Below are 10,375 nucleotides of genomic sequence, written 5' to 3'. Positions count from 1 at the left end.
AGGGGAGGCCCAAGGTGCAATGTGTAGCATGCAAAGTGTTGGGATGACACCTCAAGGGAAGTCATGCATTGGACACTAATGGTAAAGATACCTAAGTCTTGCATGCAAGTAGGAGGTGCCAAGAAGCCTTGTGTTGGACCTTGCATGGTTGGTGACAAATGAAGTGTAGGTTGTCATGCCGTGGGCAGTCGTGAGGATGACGAGGATGCCTGAGGTTGCCTATAAATATCCCAAGGAGTCTCATTTACTTCAACATATTTGAAAGTCTATCAAAAGAACCAAAAGAGGGATTAGAAGTGAAGACCATGCATTGGGAGAGGCCAACCATTGAAGCCATGGAGCAGTCTAAGCAGGAAGCATCCAACATAATATTTAGGCATTGGAAAGAGCAGTCCAGGCATCTAGGTTGAGTTGCCATGCTTCAATTGACCTGGAGAAGGCAACCATGCATCTAACTAGTGCTAGATAAGGCTACCTTGTGGCCACTGCTATCCTAGGTTATTCCAAGGCCTACTTTCACATCTGTTGGAGTTGGTAAGCTAATTCTAGTGCCAATAAGGTATTCTAAGATTATTCTAGCCATAAAATTGAGATTCTAAGCAAAAATTTGGCTATGTAAGAATGAAGTGAGGAGTGGAACAACCCGTAGGTCTATGTGGAATAGCCATGGAAGCTTCTTATCCCATCAAGTTCTAGCACCAAACCCCACAAAACACCCTTCTATTTACAAGATTTCAAGATATTTATAACGAAGGGATTCAAAGCATTGACATCCCTTCTATTATGTTTTATGAATTGTTTTAATGAAAAATAAGAAACTTGTATTTTCTTACCCTTAATAGAATAGTTTGTTTCATTCACCAAGTTTGGAATATAATTATTATAAAATTATAGTATTTTATCACCACTTTTTGCTTAGCAATAATTTCATAGCCATGAACAAATTTTAAATCTAATTCTAGGAGTCAATCCGTGATAGAAATCTAAGTCTATTCGTGATAGAAATCTATTACTTGTAGTCAAGGGAAGATTTCACATAGCATATAGAAATCTTAGTCAAGGGAAGATTTTACATGGCCTATAGAAATCTATCACCCATATAAAGGCTACTTATAGACATTTATTTTGTACTTTAAACTTCAATCATCGATAATTTAGTTTCAATTTAGTTATTCTCGTTCTTTTGGTGTCTTTGAAAAGGAGATTACATCAAATCAAATTGAATATTTGATTGACTTATAAAAAAAAATTGGAAGAAGGAAGTGATAAAAAAAATTATCAAGGATAGAAGAAATAAAAAATATATAAATTGTTTATTGTGATTGAAATATATGATTTATAATAATCTCCTGTTAATGTCGATGGTGCTAATTATATTATTTAAAGATTACGTATCAGCTTGATTTCGAAGTTAATTATCTTTTAAACAAAAAAAAAAAAGTTTCGAGTTAATTTGCGCTTAGTTAGAAAACTAGAGCAATAATAAACTTAAGACTGTTTGTAATCATAAAATGATGATTATAGAAATATCTTAACTGTCTAATTTGTTTCGTAAAATGAATTATTTATTAATCTAACAAAATCACTTTCTAATTTTAACTAATGTGTAAATACTGATAGATAATTAATTTTTATGATTTAGCTTTCATAAAATTTGCAAACTTCTGAACCATTTAACTAAATATATTATAATAATATCCTCTTATATTAATGTATTATATATATATATATATATATATTCTTTTTTAAAAGCTAATTATTTTTTATAAGAATTATTTTGTAATCCTTTTTTCCGGGGAAATATATTTTTTAAAGCTTTTATCAAATTACTTACCTAAAATAAAATTAGTTGAAACTTAAATAATAGACATTTTAAAATAAATTATAAATTAATTATATACAAAAAAAAATAATTGAAATAATAACTCTAGATTAAAATGTCTATTATTTAAGATCAATATTTAAAATTTAAAAATTAAAAAAAAAGTAACAAACTCTTGATTTAATTTTAAATTCAAAATGAAAAATAAATTAGGTTTAGATACATATCTACATAAAAGTGGAGGGATGCGATGTGATGGGAATATGATATTTTCAAAAAACAATGTGCATACTTAATGTGGCCATTTATTTTGTTTTTTCTTTTTCCAAAATGCACTTGAAGGATTTCTAACCGATTTTTAAAAAAATTAAAAAAATTAAAAAAATATATTTTCTAAAAATAGAAAAAAGGTTAGACCTCAATATAAGAAAATAATGAAAGTGATATTAACACCAATAAGCATCTTTTTAACTAAATAGTGCGAAAAATCAGGAAGAAGCCCTATAATCATCCCATTATTAAGATCATTCCATTTAACTATTTCTATATATAAAAAAAAGATCATTCAATTTAAAAGGACCATAAGATCAAAAGTAATTATTAATGTATTTATATGCTGGCTATATCATATAAAATAAAACTATAAAAAATTACCACCATTTCTATTTTTTTTTATGTTTAGAAACACCTTTATTTGTAATTATTTTTTAAATTTCTTTTATAAACAAGTAAAGCTAACCATTTAAATATCTAAACAAACCTAAAACATGAACAAGTCTATGTATAATTTAACCAATTAGTTAATTGAAAAATTCTCAACAACCTAACTATTAGAAGATAAAAATAATTAGTTAGATCTTAACCAATATCCTAAAATTAAGAAAAAAAAAAAATCAATAACTACATCAATTTTAATGGGAGAAAGTGATCATATAGCTAGTCTATATAAATGACCTAACGCAAATCAACTCAACCAACAAAAGCTTCTTTATTCATTATATTACTCAAATCTCGTAATCACAATGGCCGTCATGAAATTTCTTATCGTTCCTCTTGTTTTGATTGTTTTAATTTTTGGATTATGTGAGAGCTTTACATTTGAAGGGAATGACTTAGAATCTGAAGAGAGTTTATGGCATCTTTATAAGAGATGGAGTAGCCATCATAGAATCTCAAGAAATGGAAGGGAGATGCACTATGGTTTGGAATAGTAATCTCATTGTGTTGATAGACCCTTATAGGGTTGAAAAAGAGCCTGTAGTTGCATACTACTCACTGGGCTTTAATCTTATTGTTTTCTTGGTCTTTTAGCTCTTTGTTTTTTCTTATGTTTTTCTTCCCAAGTAGCGAAAAAGAGGAGCTTCAGGGTGCTATTGAGGTCAAGGTTTGCCACACTACAACCATACTTCCAAACTTAAGTTTTCTATTATGAGTTCTATAACCTAGGAGTTAAAGTTATTTAAGTTAGATATGGAGTTGTATAAACATTATACTGGTTTGTAATAAAATAAATTTAGCAAACGAACTGTTGTTATATTTACTTGGTCTAAAAGATAGTTAGACAAACAGGTCGAAGTGGACAGTAGGTGCCACAAAAGGGCGGTACTTGCGGTCCCTACACCTCCTTGCGGGCGAAAGAGGTAAGCTCGGGAAGGGGTGTCACACAATGTATTAAGGTTGGAGAATGCATAAATTGGCAAGTCTTGTTCACACTAAATGAGATCTTTGGACGACTGAATNCAGCAACTCTAAGTGCCATCTCCAAACACATAATGGATGACCTGGAAAGAGCTGAGATCTCACTAATACCAGACACCTTCACAACTCGAATAGCACAGTTAATTGTAAGACCTGCATTAAGGCAAAGGATAATTGATGCATAATAAATAGATAAACACATAAACAAACAACTGCAGTAAGAAAATGGAGAAACCAATCAATTCTCTACAGCCCTAAATTCTGCACTCTTCTACCGTGGGCGTCTATATGTACCAGATGATGAAGAAATCAAGAAAGAACTACTAAAGAAAGCTCATGAATCATGCTTTTCAATACATTTTGGGAGTACCAAAATGTATCGAGACTTGAAAGCACATTACTGGTGGTGTAACATGAAAAAGGATATAGCTGACTATGTAAGTAAATGTTTGGTTTGTCGTAGGTGAAAGCTCTACGGCAACAACCATAAGGACTCCTTCAGCCTCTAAGTATTCCAGAATGGAAATGGGAGCATATTTCTATGGACTTCATCTCAGGACTCCCGAGAACTGTTAGAAGCCACAACATGATTTGGGTGATTGTGGATCGACTCACCAAATCTGCCCACTTCCTATCCTACAAGACTACTCACACTACGGAAGCACTAGCTAAAATGTACTTAAAAGAATTCATCCGGTTACATGGAGTCCCAATATCAATTGTTTCAGATCGAGACCCTCGTGTTGTCCAAATTCTGGAAAAGTTTGCAGAAAGCAATGGGTACACAACTAAATTTCAGTGCAGCCTTCCATCCACAAACTGATGGCCAAACAGAACGAGTTAATCAAATCCTAGAGGACATGTTGAGGGCATGTGCTGTGGATTTTACTAGAGCATGGGATTCACAAATACACCTTATAGAATTTGCTTATAATAATAGTTATCAGGCGACAATTGGTATGGCTCCCTTCAAAGCCTTGTATGGAAAGAAATGCAGATCCCCTATACACTGGGATGAAATCGAGGAGCGAACACTATTAGGGCCTGAATTAGTACAACAAACATCAGAGTCAATCAAGTTAATTCGAGAAAAAATGCGAACAGCCCAAAACAGATAGAAGAGTTATGCTGATAATCGACGAAAAGAATTGGAATTCAAAGTGGGAGATCACGTATTTCTAAAAGTAGCACCAATGAAAGGCATTATGCGTTTCGAATGAAAAGGCAAGCTTAGCCCTCACTTTATTGGACCCTTTGAAATATTAGAACGTATTGGCCAAGTAGCTTATTGATTAGCATTACCGCCTACCCTTTCTACAATACATAATGTCTTTCATGTATCGATGCTTCGGAAATACGTGTCTGACCCATCACATGTAGTAAATTATGAACCTCTACAAATAAGTGAAAACTTGGAATATGAGGAGACTCTGGTTTGCATCCTAACAAGAGAGAAGAAGTCGCTTCGTAATCGGGAAATAAGTTTAGTGAAGGTTCTCTGGAGAAATCAGCAAGTGGAAGAAGCTACATGGGAACGAGAAGAAGAGATGAAAGACAAATACCCTTATTTTTTTAAGAACCTCGAAACTTTCGAGGACGAAAGTTCTTAAAGAGGGAAGAATGTAACAACCCAGATTTGTACGCATACACTACAGGAAATCAAATATTGAAATTTATTGGATGATAAATATAAATACCCTAACCTTAATTTAGGAAGCAGAGAAACAATTAAAAAAAATAATAATAAATAAATAAAAATAATAAATAAAAATAAAAATAAAAATAAAAGAAAATTGGAAAGAACGAAGGTGGAGAGAGTGAGAATCTAATTTAATGATAATAAATAAATAATAATAAAAAAAAATAAAAAAAAAAGAAAATTGGAAAGAACGAAGGTGGAGAGAGCAAGACTCTAATTTAATGATAAATAAATAAATAAATAAATAAGTAAATAAGAGAAAATTGGAGAAAGCGAGAATGAAGAGAACGAGATTCCTAGAGAGAGCGAGATTAAAGAGAAAATTGGAGAAAGCGAGAGTGAGAGCGAGATTCCTGGAAAGAGCGAGATTGAAGGAAAATTGAAGAGAGCGAGAATTGTAGCGAGAAAGCTGGAGAGAGTGAGATTGAAGAAAGCGAGATTTGCAGCGAGAAAGTGGGAGAGAGCGAGAGCCACACCAGCGAGAAAACTGAAGAGAGCGAGATTTTGATAAAAGAGCTGCGCGATCGAAGAGAGAATTGGAGAGCGAGTAACCCCAGCGAGCGATGCTAGCGAGATTGAGGCTGGCGAGAGTAGAGAGAGCGAGATTGAAGAAAAATCGGAGAGAGCGAGAATTGTAGCGAGAAAGCTGGAGAGAGCGAGAAGAAAGAGAAAATTTGAGAGCGAGAGTGGAGAAAGCGGGATTCCCAGCAAGAAAGCTGGAGAGAGCGAGATTCCTAGCGAGAAAGCTGGAGAGAGTTATGCTTTGGAAGGAGTTGGGAGACTTAAGAGAGCCTCTAATTGGTGAAATTAGGAGTGAAAAACTTGGGGAGGAAAGGTTGAATGCATGGCTTAGCCAGAGGGAGTATGAAGTTTCGACTAAGTGTTGGGAGTAAGAAGTTCAACTCGTAGCATAGTTGAGTATAACCCTAAAAGCACTATGCTAAATGCATGGTAAGGCAAAAGAGACTACCTTGAGTGCATGCTTAAACCAACCTAGACGATTAGGGTTGAGATGGACACATGGTGTGTTTAGGGTGAGAATTTGGCTAAGTGTGGAAAGACACACACCCTTGTAGAGGCATGTTTGACGCATAGAGGGTTGAAAATGTAAATGTAGTAGTTGGACGCATGGCTTGAGGAATGGGCACAATTGGACACATGATGAAAAGAGGAAGTACGTTATGTGTTTTGGTAATTGGACCAAATTTCAAAAGAGGGGGTGGCCAACTTCGAGGTGGACACCTTAGGAAGTTAAATGGCAACATGAACATGAATTTGACTAAGTGTTAAAGCTTGAAGGGAGCCCAAGGTGCAATGTGTAGCATGCAAAGTGTTGGTGATGACACCTCAAGAGGAGTCATGCATTGGACACTACATGGTAAAGATACCTAAGTCTTGCATGCAAGTAGGAGGTGCCAAGAAGCCTTGTGTTGGACCTTGCATGGTGGTGACAAATGAAGTGTAGGTGTCATGCGTTGGCACTTGTGAGGATGACGAGGATGGCCTGAGGTTGCCTATAAACACCCCCAAGGAGTCTCATTTACTTCAATATTTGAAAGTCTATCAAAAGAACCAAAGAGGGATTAGAAGTTGAAGACCATGCGTTGGGAGAGGACCAACCATGAAGCCATGAAGTAGTCCAAGCATCCAACATAATATTTAGGCATTGGAAGAGGCAGTTCAGGCATCTAGGTTGAGTTGCCATGCTTCAATTGACTGGAGAAGGCAACCATGCATCCAACTTGTGCTAGATAAGGCTACCTTGTGGCCACTGCTCTATCCTAGGTTGTTTCAAGGCCTACTTTCACATCTTTGGAGTTGGTAAGCTAATTCTTAGTGCCAATAAGGTATTCTAAGATTATTCTAGGCATAAAATTGAGATTGTAAGCTAAAATTGGCTAATGCATGCCTGGGATTTCAAAAAGGGACCAGAAAGTCAAAAGGCTTGGAAAGAGGGAATTTTCAACTGATGAACGATGAGTGGTATTTCTGTAGGCATTTTGTTTTGTGAAATTCCATACACATGTATGTGTAGCTTGTATGGTGATAAAGAGTAACACCATACGGGATGGTTAGGGGTTCATAGGGCTTAGTTTCTAAGCTTGTAGCGGAATCGACGAGTATGGTCAGGGGTCCTAAGGGCTTAGTTTCTAAGCCTGTGGCAAATCTCACGAGACGGTCAGGGGGTCATAGGCCTAGATCCTGAGCCTGTGGAAAGAACCTCACATGGGATAGTTAGACGACCGACAGGTCTAGATTTTAAGCCCACAAAGAGGTAGATCTATGTGCACATAGAGAGATATAGAAAGATGTATTAAATTGTCTACCGAGGGATAACAGGAAACGGATATGTTCAAGCATAAGGTTTGGAATAGCAATTTCATTGTCTTGAGAGACTGTTATTGAATCTTTACTCTTAAGGGTTGAAAGAGAGCCTGTTGTTGCATACACTCACTAGGCTTTTAGTTAATTCTTTTCTCTTATGTTTTTCTTCCTAGGTAGTGAAATAAAAGAAGCTTTAGGGTACTGCTGAGGTCAAGGTCTACCACACTACAACCATACTTCCAGACTTAAGTTTGCTATTATGAGTTCTGTAACCTAGGAGTTAAAGTTATCTAAGTTAGATATGGAGTTGTATAAACATTATATACTGGTCTGTAATAAAATAAGTTTAGCTAAAGAACTATTGTTATATTTACTTGATATAAAAGATAGTTAGCAAAACAGGTCGAAGTGGACAGTAGGTGCCACAAAAGGTGGTACTTGTCGTCCCCACGCCTCATTTCGGGCGAAAGAGGTAAGCTCGGAATGGGGTGTCACACAACGTATTAAGGGTGGAGAATGCATAAATTGGAAGTCTTGTTCACATTAAAATAGGCATTTATTTTGGTTTTTCTTTTTTTCAAAATGTACTGGAAAGATTTCTAAGTAATTTTAAAAAAAATTTAAAAATCTGAAAAATATATTTTTTAAAACTGGAAAAGGGGTTAGAGTCTATCAATGTAGAATTAAATAAGAAAACCACATTTAAGAAAATAATGAAAGTGATAATAATTCCAATAAGAATCCTTTTAACTAAATATGACGAAAAATCATGAAGAAATCCTATAATCATCTCATTATTAAGATCATTCTATTTAACTTTTTCTATATATAAGAAAAAATCATTCAATTTAAAAAGCACTATAAGATCAAAATTAATTATTAACGTATTTATATGATGGCTATATTATATAAAATAAAACTATAAAAAAATACAAATCATTTCTATTTTTTATATTTTTAGAAAGACCTTTATTAGTAATTATTTTTTAAATTTTCTTTTATAAACAAGTAAACTACCCATTTAAATATCTAAAAAACCCAAAACATGATCGCAGTCTATGTTGTTATTTAACCAGTTGGGTACTGAGAAAAATCTCAACAACCTAACCATTAAAAAAAAAATAAAAACAAAAATAATTAGTTAAATCTTAAATAATATCCTAAAAATTAAGAAAAAAAATCAATAACTACATCAATTTAGAGAAAAGTGATCATACAGTTGAGTAACTAGTCTATATAAATGGATTGGCAAATCAACTCAACCAAAAGCTTTTTTTATCCATTATATATTACTCAAATCTCATAATCACAATGATGAAATTTCTTATCGTTCCTCTTGTTTTTGATTGCTCTAATTTTTGGATTATGTGAGAGCTTTACATTTGAAGGGAATGAGTTAGAATCTGAAGAGAGTCTATGGCATCTTTATAAGAGATGGAGTAGCCATCATAGAATCTCAAGAAAATGGACGGGAGATGCACTATCGTTTTAAGGTTTCAAAAGATAATGCTAAATATGTGTTTAAAGTGAACCAAATGAACAAATCGTTAAAGTTGAAATTGAATCAGTTCGCTGATATGTCTGATGATGAGAGTTTATTAACACACATGTTAACTCCAATATTACCTATTATAAAAACTTACATGCCAAGAAAAAAGAAGCTGTGGTGGTGGCCGTGTTGGTGGGTTCATGTATGAGCATGCGGAGGATCTTCCATCTTCAATCGATTTGGAGGAAAAAAGGAGCAGTCACTGACATAAAAAACCAAGGCGGTTGGGTTAATAATTAATTTTGAATTCTTGCTTTGTAAATTGCCTAATTATTCAACCTCATACATTAATAAATTTGAAAAAAATATGTCTGTAGGAAGTTGTGTTGGGCGTTTGTAGCGTGGCTGTAGTGGAAGGAACTCACCAAATCAAAAACCAACAATCTAGAATCATCTGTCAGAGCAAGATAGGTGGTAGATTGTGATTATAGAGACGGAGGTTGTGGTGAGTGATTTTATGACTCGGCTTTTGAATTCATGATGAAAACAATGGGATCACAACTGAGGAAAATTATCCCTACTATGCCGAAAACAGATATTGCCTCTCACAGAGAGTGAGTTCTAAACACTACATTGCATAATTGAAAAAAAAAAAAATTCTATGTCCACGTTTATTTGGATTCATCATTATGTTTGATTTAACAGGATAATAAAAGAGTGACAATTGATGGATATGAGAATGTACCTCCAAACAATGAGAATGCTTTGAAGAAAGCTGTCGCACACCAACCGAGCAGTGTCCCAAAAATAAGCTGCCAGTGGACAACGTTTTCGATTATTACTCGGAGGTAAGTAGTTTTGATTGATTGATTGTCACTTATTTGCGTATAACAGTTTAATTTTCAAGCATTGTTAAAAGAGAATTTGTAAATTTGCAGGGAATGATTCACTGAAATGACTATTGTGGAGATCGAATTTATCACACAGTGGTGTGTAGTTGGATACGGAACGGAGGAAGACGGAACAGAATTCATTGGATCATAAAGAACTCGTTGGGGAACTAACTGGGGATGGAAGGTTATATGAAAGATGCAACGAGGAGCACGAACAGCCGGAAAGATGTATGCCGGTATGGCAAATGAATCCTGCACGACAGCCCGGAAGGTGTATGCGGATTGGCAATGAATCCTCCTATCCCATAAAGTACTAAGGGTACTAGATTCGACATTCTTTTCTTTTTTAGATAGAAAAGTAGGATATCTTTCTAATTAAGCTAGGCTTTCATTGGATTGCTTCAAGAAAATAATGAGGAAAGTTAGCATTTCAATTTTTTTTAGTTCCG

At 34.5% G+C, this 10,375-nt stretch overlaps 1 pseudogene; it reads left to right on the top strand.

The window, feature by feature from the left end:
* Positions 1 to 2,844: 2,844 nt before the first annotated feature.
* Positions 2,845 to 10,097, top strand: LOC120076093 (annotated as a pseudogene).
* The last annotated feature ends 278 nt before the right edge of the window (positions 10,098 to 10,375 follow it).

Source organism: Benincasa hispida, chromosome 4 (genome assembly GCF_009727055.1).
Source record: "Benincasa hispida cultivar B227 chromosome 4, ASM972705v1, whole genome shotgun sequence".
In the NCBI taxonomy this organism is placed as follows: domain Eukaryota; kingdom Viridiplantae; phylum Streptophyta; class Magnoliopsida; order Cucurbitales; family Cucurbitaceae; genus Benincasa; species Benincasa hispida.
This window is presented reverse-complemented; position numbering and strand designations above follow the sequence as displayed.